This window comes from Pseudophryne corroboree, chromosome 1 (genome assembly GCF_028390025.1).
Source record: "Pseudophryne corroboree isolate aPseCor3 chromosome 1, aPseCor3.hap2, whole genome shotgun sequence".
Taxonomy (NCBI): Eukaryota; Metazoa; Chordata; class Amphibia; order Anura; family Myobatrachidae; genus Pseudophryne; species Pseudophryne corroboree.
The window spans coordinates 548,548,551-548,561,269 of NC_086444.1; the positions used below are offsets into that span (position 1 = coordinate 548,548,551).

Below are 12,719 nucleotides of genomic sequence, written 5' to 3' on the forward strand. Positions count from 1 at the left end.
GGAACCCAATGTACCTCGCAGAAAGAGTGTTAACGATGGTAGGTCTACCATAACACTCCTTTTCTGCAGCAGGGTACATTGGTTTCCACAGGGAAACATCGGGGATGTCCTAAAGCAGTTCCTCAAGGGAGGGGACACGCCTTAGCAGGTATGAGTACCCGGCGTCCAAAGGAAGCATCCTGGGAGGCGGAAATATCAAAGACATAGAACCTAATAAACGTGTTCACTGAGGACCACATATCCGTCTTGTACAATTGTTCTGCGGACGCACAACGGCGGGCCGCCCAAGTAGGTCCAAAAGGAGAGTAGAATGGGCTTTATTAGCAGCAGGAGCTGGGAGACCAGCCTGCGCATAAGCTTGTGCAATCACCATTATAATCCATCTGGCCAAGCTTTGCTTATTCGCAGGCCAGCCATGTTTGTGGAAACCAGACAAGACAAAAAGGGTATCTGACCTCCTGATAGAGGCAGTCCTCTCCACATATATAGGGAGAGCCCTTACCACATCCAAATACCGCTCTTTGGAGGACAAATCTGAAGAGATAAAGGCCGGAACCACAATCTCTTGGTTAAGGTGAAAAGATGACACAACCTTAGGTAAATAACCCCGGCGAGTTCTAGTCATGGTGAAATATCAGAAAGGGTGGCCGACAGGACAATGCGCCTAAGTCCGACACCCTTCTTGCAGAGGCAATAGCCAGCAAGAACAGGATCTTGGCCGTGAGCCATTTAAGGCTCACCATCTCAAGAGGCTCAAATGGAGACTCTTGCTGGACATTCAGTACAACAGACAGATCCCATGAAGCCACAGGCTGGACATAGGGAGGCTGAATCCAAAGGATACCCTGAGTGAAAGTATGAGCGTCGAGTATAGACACACTTTTTCTCCATACCGACAAGTCAGATATGTGAACCTTGAGGGAGGCCAGACGAAGACCTAAGTCAAGGACGCGTTGCAAAAAAGCCAGGATTATGGATGTTCTGAATCGATATGCATCATAATTCTTATCAGCACACCAGGTGAAATATACGTTATGGTAAGAACTTACCGTTGATAACGGTATTTCTCCTAAGTCCACAGGATCCAAAAGGATAACAATGGGATATAATGAAGCAACAGCGGAATTACACCAATCGGTCAAAGCTTTCCGGCCTCCCAGCATGCAACGGGCCCGTCCATATATCCCCGCCTCCTGGCTCAGGCAAATCAGTTGTATTCCAAAGCTCAAGGCAGAAGCATCATAGATAGCCCTAATCAGGTGATAAGAACACACATGCACACCCTTCCTTACAAGAAGGAAGAGGTTAGTGAGTAAAAGGATCCTCAAATCAGGTGCGTCAGGGTGGGATCCCTGTGGATCCTGTGGACTTAGGATAAATACCGTTACCATAACGCATATTTCTCTGGCAGGGTCCACAGGTTATCCACAGGATAACAATGGGATTTCCCAAAGCAATTTAGTGGTGGGGACGCTCCTGATTGGACAGGAGAATCCTTCGCCCAAATTCAGCATTATGAGAAGCAAAGGTATCCATGGCTTAATGTCTAATGAATGTGTTAATGGAAGACCATGTGGCTGCCTTACATATCTGTTCTGCTGAAGCACCACGCTGTGCTGCCCATGATGGACCTACTTTACGAGTAGAGTGAGCAAAGACATTAGCTGGAACAGGGAGATCAGCTTGAGAATATGCTTCTAAAAACGTCATCCGAAGCCATCTTGCCAGTGTCTGCTTATCAACAGACCATCCTCTCTTGTGAAATCTGTAGAGAATGAAAAGAGAATCTGTCTTTCTGATGGCACTGGTACGATCCACGTAGATCCTCAATGCACGGACCATGTCCAGCGATGCATCTCCCGCAGAAAGGCCCGGTACCTGGAAAGCCGGGACTACAATTTCTTCATTAAGGTGGAATTTATATACCACCTTCAGAAGACACCCAGATCTAGTTCTGAGTATTGCTTATCTGGATAAAAAAAAATCAGAAATGGGGAACGACATGATAATGCCCCTAAATTTGATACTCTTCTAGCTGACGCCATAACCAGTAGAAAGAGAACTTTAGCTGTCAACCATTTAAGATTCGCTTTATTAAGTGGTTCAAATGAGGCAACTTGAAAGGCTTTCAGGACTAGACCTAAGTCCCAAGGCACTGTAGGAGGACCAAAAGGAGGTTGAATGCACAGCATTCCCTAGAAAAAAGTATGCACATCCTGTAAGTTGGCAATTTTCTTTTGGAACCATACAGTCAATGCTGACACGTGCACTCTCAAGGAAGCCACCTTCAAACCTTTATCCATTCCTGCCTGAAGGAATGCTAAGACCCTGGAAACACTGAAAGACTTAGGGTCCATTTTACGTTCACTGCACCAATGAATATAGGATTGACATATTCGGTGATAAATGCGAGCTGAGGAAGGTTTCCTTGCTCTGAGCATAGTTTTAATTACCTGTTGTGAGAATCCTCTTGACTTCAGGATAGAGGTTTCAAGAGCCACGCCGTCAAAGACAGTTGATCCAGATGTCTGTGATAACAAGGACCCTGCATCAGTAGATCTGGACGTTGAGGGAGCAGAAGTGGAGCATCCATCGTCATTCTCTGCAGATCTTTGTACCAATGCATTCTGGGCCAAGCCGGAGTTACTAGTATCATAGCACCTTTTCCTTGCTTTATCTTTCTCACCACCCTGGGTAATAAAGTGATTGGTGGAAACACATAAGCCAATTGAAAGTCCCATCTCACTGACAGGGCATCCACAAAGATCGCTCTGGTATCCTTTGTTCTTGCCCATATGCGAGAACTTTGTTGTTCAGACGGGACGCCATGAGATCTATCTCTGGCAACCCCCACTTGTCTACTAGACTCTGGAAGACCTCCGAGTGTAGAGCTCATTCGCTTGCCTGAATGGCGTGTCAACTGAGAAAATCCGCTTCCCAGTTTAGGACTCCCGGAACGAACACTGCGGACAAGGTTGGATGATAAAGTTCTGCCCACTTTAGTATGTGACTTACTTCCTTCATCGCTTTTCGGCTGCGAGTTCCTCCCTGATGGTTGAGGTACATTACTGCCGTCGCATTGTCCGAGCGGATATGGACTGGTTTTCCCTTATAAATGTCCTTTGCCAGAATCAGTGCCATGTATATGGCCCGAAGCTCCAATATATTTATAGGAAGGCAACCTTCTTCCTTGGTCCATTGCCCCTGGAAACACAAAACTTCCTGACACTGCATCCCAGCCCTGGAGACTGGCATATGTCGTCAGAATTTCCCAATCTGATATCCAAAAGGGTCTCCCCTTGTCCAGATGGGATGTCTGTAGCCACCAGGCTAATGACCTTCTTACTTCTATCGTAAGAGACATGGTCTGTGTTATCGTATGATGCAACCCATTTCATTTGGCAAGAATCAGACGCTGCAGAGGCCTTGAGAGGAATTGTGCATACTCCACCATGTTGAATGTTGACACCATCAAAACCATCACACGCATTGCGTGAATGGATAACTTTTGACTGTGTAGCAAGTCCTTAATCCTTGACTGAACCTTGGATATCTTGTTCAGAGGTAACATTACTCTCTGAAGACTTGAATCCAGTACAGCCCCCAAGTGAGTCATCCGCTGTGACGGAACCAGAGACTATTTTGCCCAATTTATGAGCCACCCGTGGTCCTGCAGACACAATATTGTCTGTTGCAGATGTCATAGGAGCAATTCCTGCAACTGTGCCAGGATTAAAAGATCGTCGAGGTATGGAAAAATTCTTATCCCCTGCTGGCGGAGAGAAGCTGCCATTACCACCATAATCTCGGTAAATACTCTGGGGGCTGTGGTTAACCCAAAAGGTAGGGCCTGGAACTGAAAATACTGTTGAAGGATAACGAACCTGAGACAGCACTGATGGGACAGTGCTATAGGAACATGTAGGTAAGCATCCTGTATATCCAGGGATACCATATATTCCCATGGCTCCATGGCCAAAATGATGGAACATAAAGTCTCCATGTGAAACCGAGGTACCCAAATGTATTTGTTCAGCACTTTGAGATTGAGAATGGGCCGAAATGACCCATGAGTCTGCTTCTGACTCCAAAATATTTGTCAATTCTTTACCAAAAAGAATATCTCCAGAAAAGGGTAAAGATTCCAAAACCTTCTTAGATTTTGAATCAGCTTTCCACGTACGTAGCCAAACTGCTCTACGACAAGCTATTGTTGAAGCTGATGCCCTGGAGGCAATAGTACCCATATCCAATGCTGTCAAAGAGCATTGCAGCCTGTTTTATATGTGCTATATGGGATTTTTGCTCTCTAGATGCTATTGAAAAATCCCCCTTCAATGCATCAGCCCAGGCAGCCACTGCCTTTGCCATCCAAGCTGAAGTCATGGCTGGCCTTATGACTGCCCTAGACAGGGAAAAAATAAGATTTTACTTACCGATAAATCTATTTCTCGTAGTCCGTAGTGGATGCTGGGGACTCCGTCAGGACCATGGGGATTAGCGGCTCCGCAGGAGACAGGGCACAAAAATAAAGCTTTAGGATCAGGTGGTGTGCACTGGCTCCTCCCCCTATGACCCTCCTCCAAGCCTCAGTTAGGATACTGTGCCCGGACGAGCGTACACAATAAGGAAGGATTTTGAATCCCGGGTAAGACTCATACCAGCCACACCAATCACACCGTACAACTTGTGATCTGAACCCAGTTAACAGTATGACAACGTAGGAGCCTCTGAACAGACGGCTCACAACAAGAACAACCCGATTATTTTGTAACAATAACTATGTACAAGTATTGCAGACAATCCGCACTTGGGATGGGCGCCCAGCATCCACTACGGACTACGAGAAATAGATTTATCAGTAAGTAAAATCTTATTTTCTCTAACGTCCTAGTGGATGCTGGGGACTCCGTCAGGACCATGGGGATTATACCAAAGCTCCCAAACGGGCGGGAGAGTGCGGATGACTCTGCAGCACCGAATGAGAGAACTCCAGGTCCTCTTTAGCCAGGGTATCAAATTTGTAGAATTTTGCAAACGTGTTCTCCCCCGACCACGTAGCTGCTCGGCAGAGTTGTTATGCCGAGACCCCTCGGGCAGCCGCCCAGGATGAGCCCACCTTCCTTGTGGAATGGGCCTTGACAGATTTAGGCTGTGGCAGGCCTGCCACAGAATGTGCAAGTTGAATTGTGCTACAAATCCAACGAGCAATCGTCTGCTTAGAAGCAGGAGCACCCAGCTTGTTGGGTGCATACAGTATAAACAGCGAGTCAGATTTTCTGACTCCAGCCGTCCTTGAAATATATATTTTCAATGCCCTGACAACGTCCAGCAACTTGGAATCCTCCAAATCGCTAGTAGCCGCAGGCACCACAATAGGCTGGTTCAGGTGAAACGCTGACACCACCTTAGGCAGAAAATGAGGACGCGTCCGCAGTTCTGCCCTGTCCGAATGGAAAATCAGATATGGGCTTTTATACGATAAAGCCGCCAATTCTGACACTCTCCTGGCTGAAGCCAGGGCCAGTAGCATGGTTACTTTCCATGTAAGATATTTCAAATCCGCCGATTTGAGTGGCTCAAACCAATGGGATTTGAGAAAATCCAAAACTACATTAAGGTCCCACGGAGCCACTGGGGGCACAACCGGGGGCTGTATATGTAGTACTCCTTTTACAAAAGTCTGGACTTCAGGAACTGAAGCCAATTCTTTCTGGAAGAAAATCGACAGGGCCGAAATTTGAACCTTAATGGACCCCAACTTGAGGCCCATAGACAATCCTGTTTTCAGGAAATGTAGGAATCGACCCAATTGAAATTCCTCCGTGGGGGCCTTCCTGGCCTCACACCACGCAACATATTTTCTCCAAATGCGGTGATAATGTTGTGCAGTCACCTCCTTCCTGGCTTTAACCAGTGTAGGAATGACCTCTTCTGGAATGCCTTTTTCCCTTAGAATTCGGCGTTCAACCGCCACGCCGTCAAACGCAGCCGCGGCAAGTCTTGGAATAGACACGGTCCCTGCTGAATCAGGTCCCGTCTTAGAGGTAGAGGCCACGGATTTTCCGTGAGCATCTCCTGAAGTTCCGGGTACCAAGTTCTTCTTGGCCAATCCGGAGCCACGAGTATCGTTCTTACTCCCCTTTGCCGTATAATTCTCAGTACTTTGGGTATGAGAGGCAGAGGAGGAAACACATACACTGACTGGAACACCCACGGTGTTACCAGAGCGTCAACAGCTATTGCCTGAGGGTCTCTTGACCTGGCGCAATACCTGTCCAGTTTTTTGTTGAGGCGAGACGCCATCATATCCACCTTTGGTTTTTCCCAACGGTTCACAATCATGTGGAAGACTTCTGGATGAAGTCCCCACTCTCCCGGGTGTAGATCGTGTCTGCTGAGGAAGTCTGCTTCCCAGTTGTCCACTCCCGGAATGAACACTGCTGACAGTGCTATCACATGATCTTCCGCCCAGCGAAGAATCCTTGCAGCTTCTGCCATTGCTCTCCTGCTTCTTGTGCCGCCCTGTCTGTTTACGTGGGCGACTACCGTGATGTTGTCCGACTGGATCAACACCGACTGACCCTGAAGCATTGTAAATCGCTCTTAGCTCCAGTATATTTATGTGAAGAGACATCTCCAGGCTTGACCATACTCCCTGGAAGTTTCTTCCCTGTGTGACCGCTCCCCAGCCTCTCAGACTGGCATCCGTGGTCACCAGGACCCAGTCCTGTATGCCGAATCTGCGGCCCTCTAACAGATGAGCACTCTGCAACCACCACAGAAGAGACACCCTTGTCCGTGGCGATAAGGTTATCCGCTGATGCATCTGCAGATGCGATCCGGACCATTTGTCCAGCAGATCCCACTGAAAAGTTCGTGCGTGGAATCTGCCGAATGGGATTGCTTCGTAAGAAGCCACCATCTTTCCCAGGACTCTTGTGCATTGATGCACAGACACTTTTCCTGGTTTTAGGAGGTTCCTGACAAGTTCGGATAACTCCTTGGCTTTCTCCTCCGGAAGAAACACCTTTTTCTGAACCGTGTCCAGAATCATTCCCAGGAACAGCAGACGTGTTGTCGGGGTCAACTGAGATTTTGGAAAATTCAGAATCCACCCGTGTTGTTGCAGTACTACTTGGGTTAGTGCTACTCCGTCCTCCAGCTGTTCTCTGGACCTTGCCCTTATCAGGAGATCGTCCAAGTAAGGGATAATTAATACGCCTCTTCTTCGCAGAAGAATCATCATTTCGGCCATTACCTTGGTAAAGACCCGAGGTGCCGTGGACAATCCAAACGGCAGCGTCTGAAACTGATAATGACAGTTTTGCACCACGAACCTGAGGTACCCTTGATGTGAAGGGCAAATTGGGACATGCAGGTAAGCATCTTTTATGTCCAGGGACACCATAAAGTCCCCTTCTTCCAGATTCGCTATCACTGCTCTGAGTGATTCCATCTTGAACTTGAATTTTTGTATGTACAGGTTCAAAGATTTCAGATTTAGAATAGGTCTTACCGAGCCGTCCGGCTTCGGTACCACAAATAGCGTGGAGTAATACCCCTTTTCCTGTTGTAGGAGGGGTACCTTGACTATCACCTGCTGAGAAAACAGCTTGTAAATGGCTTCCAATACCGTCGCCCTGTCTGAGGGAGACGTTGGCAAAGCAGACTTTAGGAACCGGCGAGGGGGAGACTTCTCGAATTCCAACCTGTAACCCTGAGATACTACCTGCAGGATCCAGGGGTCCACCTGTGAGCAAGCCCACTGCGCGCTGAAATTCTTGAGTCGACCCCCCACCGTTCCTGAGTCCGCTTGTAAAGCCCCAGCGTCATGCTGAGGGCTTTGCAGAACCCGCGGAGGGCTTCTGTTCCTGGGAAGGAGCTGCTTGCTGCCCTCTCTTACCCTTTCCTCTGCCTCGGGGCAGATATGACTGTCCTTTTGCCCGCTTCTTATAGGACCGAAAGGACTGCGGCTGAAAAGACGGTGTCTTTTTCTGTTGGGAGGGGGTCTGAGGTAAAAAGGTGGATTTCCCGGCAGTTGCCGTGGCCACCAAATCCGATAGACCGACGCCAAATAATTCCTCCCCTTTATACGGCAATACTTCCATATGCCGTTTGGAATCCGCATCACCTGACCACTGTCGTGTCCATAAACTTCTTCTGGCAGATATGGACATCGCACTTACTCTCGATGCCAGAGTGCAAATATCCCTCTGAGCATCTCGCATATAAAGAAAAGCATCCTTTAATTGCTCTAAAGTCTGTAAAATACTGTCCCTATCCAGGGTATCAATATTTTCAGTCAGGGAATCCGACCAGACCACCCCAGCACTGCACATCCAGGCTGAGGCGATGGCTGGTCGCAGTATAACACCAGTATGTGTGTATATACTTTTTAGGGTAGTTTCCAGCCTCCTATCAGCTGGATCCTTGAGGGCGGCCGTATCAGGAGACGGTAACGCCACTTGTTTTGATAAGCGTGTGAGCGCCTTATCCACCTTAGGGGGTGTTTCCCAGCGCGCCCTAACCTCTGGCGGGAAAGGGTATAATGCCAATAACTTTTTTGAAATTAGCACTTTTCTATCTGGGTTAACCCACGCTTCATCACATACATCATTCAATTCCTCTGATTCAGGAAAAACTACAGGTAGTTTTTTCACCCCCCACATAATACCCCTTTTTGTGGTACTTGTAGTATCAGAGATATGCAAAGCCTCCTTCATTGCCGTGATCATATAACGTGTGGCCCTACTGGAAAATACGTTTGTTTCTTCACCGTCGACACTAGATTCAGTGTCCGTGTCTGGGTCTGTGTCGACCGACTGAGGTAAAGGGCGTTTTACAGCCCCTGACGGTGTCTGAGACGCCTGGGCAGGTACTAACTGGTTTTCCGGCCGTCTCATGTCGTCAACTGATTTTTGTAATGTGTTGACATTATCACTTAATTCCATAAACAAAGCCATCCATTCCGGTGTCGACTCCCTGGGGGGTGACATCACCATTACCGGCAATTGCTCTGCCTCCACACCAACATCGTCCTCATACATGTCGACACACACGTACCGACACACAGCAGACACACAGGGAATGCTCTATTGAAGACAGGACCCCACTAGCCCTTTGGGGAGACAGAGGGAGAGTTTGCCAGCACACACCCAAGCGCTATAATATATATGGGAACAACCCTATATAAGTGTTGTATCCTTATAGCAGCTTAAATATAGTAATATCGCCAAAAAAAGTGCCCCCCCTCTCTGTTTTACCCTGTTTCTGTAGTGCAGTGCAGGGGAGAGTCCTGGGAGCCTTCCTCACAGCGGAGCTGAGCAGGAAAATGGCGCTGTGTGCTGAGGAGAATAAGCCCCGCCCCCTATTTCGGCGGGCTCTTCTCCGGAGTTTGTGAGATCTGGCAGGGGTTAAATACATCCATATAGCCTCAAGGGCTATATGTGATGTATTTTTTAGCCATAAAAAGGTATTATACATTGCTGCCCAGGGCGCCCCCCCAGCGCCCTGCACCCTCCGTGACCGCTGTGTGAAGTGTGCTGACAACAAAGGCGCACAGCTGCAGTGCTGTGCGCTACCTCAGGAAGACTGAAAAGTCTTCTGCCGCCTGCTTCTGGACCTCTTCCATCTTCGGCATCTGCAAGGGGGGTCGGCGGCGCGGCTCCGGGACCGGACTCCATGGCTGGGCCTGTGTTCGATCCCTCTGGAGCTAATGGTGTCCAGTAGCCTAAGAAGCCAATCCATCCTGCACGCAGGTGAGTTGACTTCTCTCCCCTAAGTCCCTCGATGCAGTGAGCCTGTTGCCAGCAGGACTCACTGAAAATAAAAAACCTAAAAACTTTTTCTAAGCAGCTCTTTAGGAGAGCCACCTAGATTGCACCCTGCTCGGACGGGCACAAAAACCTAACTGAGGCTTGGAGGAGGGTCATAGGGGGAGGAGCCAGTGCACACCACCTGATCCTAAAGCTTTATTTTTGTGCCCTGTCTCCTGCGGAGCCGCTTATCCCCATGGTCCTGACGGAGTCCCCAGCATCCACTAGGACGTTAGAGAAAATGTTTTTTAGAAAACCATCCACTCTCCTATCCGTGACATCATTTAACGATGTTGAAGGCAAAGGTAATGTAGATTTTCGCACTAATCAAATCACATGCGTATCTACTTTAGGAGCCACCTCCCTTTTTAAACAATCCCCAGCTGGAAGAGGATAATTGGAATTTCATTTCTTAGGAATACTAAACTTCTTATTAGGCTTAGCCCAAGCCTCTTCCATGATTTCAGTCAGCTGATCTGACCCTGGAAACTCAGTCTTAACTGTTTTGGGACATTTAAACACAGGTGCCTTGGTTTTTAACACAGGCTCCGCTGAATCCTCTAAGGATAGAATAGCTTTCATTGCTTTAATTAACTCAGCTATATCCACTTTGCTGAGACCTTCCTTCTCCTCTTCGTATACCAAAGTAGAATTAACGGAGCTTTCATCCTCCGATGAATCCTCACCTGAACCATGTGTAGCCTGTGAGGATAAAGATTTACTTACCACTGGCTTATCAGCCTGTTTCTTTTTAGAGGCAGCTGCTGGTAGTGATACACCACAGGTGGGAAGCTGCATGTAAGGGTTAATTGTGTAACCTATCCCAGGTACAGGAGTTGGAGGAATTATACTTTCAGCTATACTGGATAAAGTCTGTGCAAACATAGTCCAAGGTGGATCAACCTGCACCTGACTCTGCCTTGTATTTTTCAAGAACCCCTGAGGAAAGCCAAAACAATTTGCACACAAACCATCCTGAACCAGATCCTGAGAGGATAACACAGCTTTGCAAGACAAACATGATATAAATGTTGGTGTTGCTCTGAGTGTATCATCCTCACCTTTGCCGCTCTTAGATATGATAAATAATCAACACTTCCACAGTGTACTACACAATTTGTGACTGTAATCACTTTAAGCTTTTTAAAGTGACATACAATCCGACCCTACCCATGCACCAGCATTGAGGATGGGAAAAGAACAAAACTGACAGAATATAGTCAGCAATCACACTAGCAGTTAGTCACATGTTATACATTAGTATAATAAGCAATATGAGCACATCAACTACAACTACATTTCAAGTATGTAGGAGAACATATTACTGAATCATGTTTAAAAGATCTACCGTATTCAGACGCATTGCGAAAGAAACAGTAAATGTATACAGACTCATATGCTATAGGCAATTATCTAACTATTCATACTCAAAAAGTAAGATAGAGACTTAGTGCTGTATTACCCGTACTTAGTAGAGTGGGATACAGCCTCGCTTCCAGGACCGATCAATACGTTAGTGAATGCTGAGTGGATCCAGACGCTACTAGTGTGCACTGCCGCTCCATGAACCTATAGTGAACACAGACACTCAGTGAACACAGACACACCAGTCACACAGCCGCCAATGCTGCGACTGGGACCCCTTCGTGTACGGCGTCTGAGACGGAAGCGGGAAACAGTTCATGGCGGGAGACTCAGAGGAAACTGGTCATGAACCGGGGGGAGGGGCGACCAGGAGAGCATCTGACTTCCTACTGCTGACATCAACCCTAGGGATCGTGGCCACATACTATCCCTGGAGTCTATGACTCCTAAGGCCTAGCGCTGGTGCTCCAGAGGTGGTAGCCGCGTCAGCAACTGTTTGGTAGTCTCCTCCCAAAACAGTGCGGCTGTGTCCGTATTCCCCTTCTAAGCAGAACCAATGCCTTACCTTCTCCCCATGCTTCGGCCACAGCCTGGTAACGTCTGCTGGACCTGCTAGTATATCCAACCAGATGCCCGCTGAAACAGCACTGTACTCGTGGGTAAGTTATGGCGCGACCCGGCTGAGAGTTGTTGGAGCGACTCTTTCTAAAGGTACGCATAAGACTCTGTTTAGAAAGATTGCTCAGAAAAATAGTAAGACTATAAAAATAAAATAAGAAAGCTTAGGGCTGCTAAAAACCAGTGGCCCCCTGTCCATGGTCCGGCTCCTGCCGCACCAAACAAAAAACTGATTTGCCTGAGCCAGGAGGCGGGTATATATATATATATATATATATATATATATTATATATATATATATATATAAACGTGTGCCGTTGCATGCTCAGAGGCTGGAAAACTTTGACCGCTTCGGAGAACCCTTTGGCCCTCAGGAGTGATGCTTCAAGAGCCACGCCATCAAAGCCAGTCTGGCCAGGTCTGGGTAGACACAAGGGCCCTGTACGAGGAGGTCTGGCCGCTAAGGAAGTAGAAGGGAATGTCCTGTCGACAAACCCTGCAGGTCTGAAAACCAATGACGTCTGGGCCACGCTGGAGCGACTAGAAAAAGCATTACTCCTTCCTACTTGAACTTCCGTAGGACCCTGGGCAGGAGTAACACTGAAGGGAGCAGCCAAAAGTTCCATAAAATTGCCAGTGTGAACACGAACGCTGCTTGAGGATCCCTGGTACTTGATCCGAAGATCGGAACCTTGTGATTGTGTAGAGACGCCATCAGGTCTACATCTGGTAGGCCCACCTGTCCACGAGGAGTTGAAAGACTTCTGGATGAAGACTCCACTCTCTGGCGTGCACGTCCCGGCCACTGACTGAAGTCCGCTTCCCAGTTTAGGATGCCCGGAATGAACACTGCCAATATGGATGGCAGATAGCGTTCCTCCCAACGAAGGATTTTTGACACTTCCATCATTGCCATGC

General features: G+C 47.8%; 1 protein-coding gene across 2 annotated transcripts in view; it reads right to left on the bottom strand.

Moving 5' to 3' along the window:
* Positions 1–12,719, bottom strand: part of IFT74 (intraflagellar transport 74) — a 386,790-nt gene that overhangs the window by 104,449 nt on the left and 269,622 nt on the right. The window lies entirely within an intron of this gene.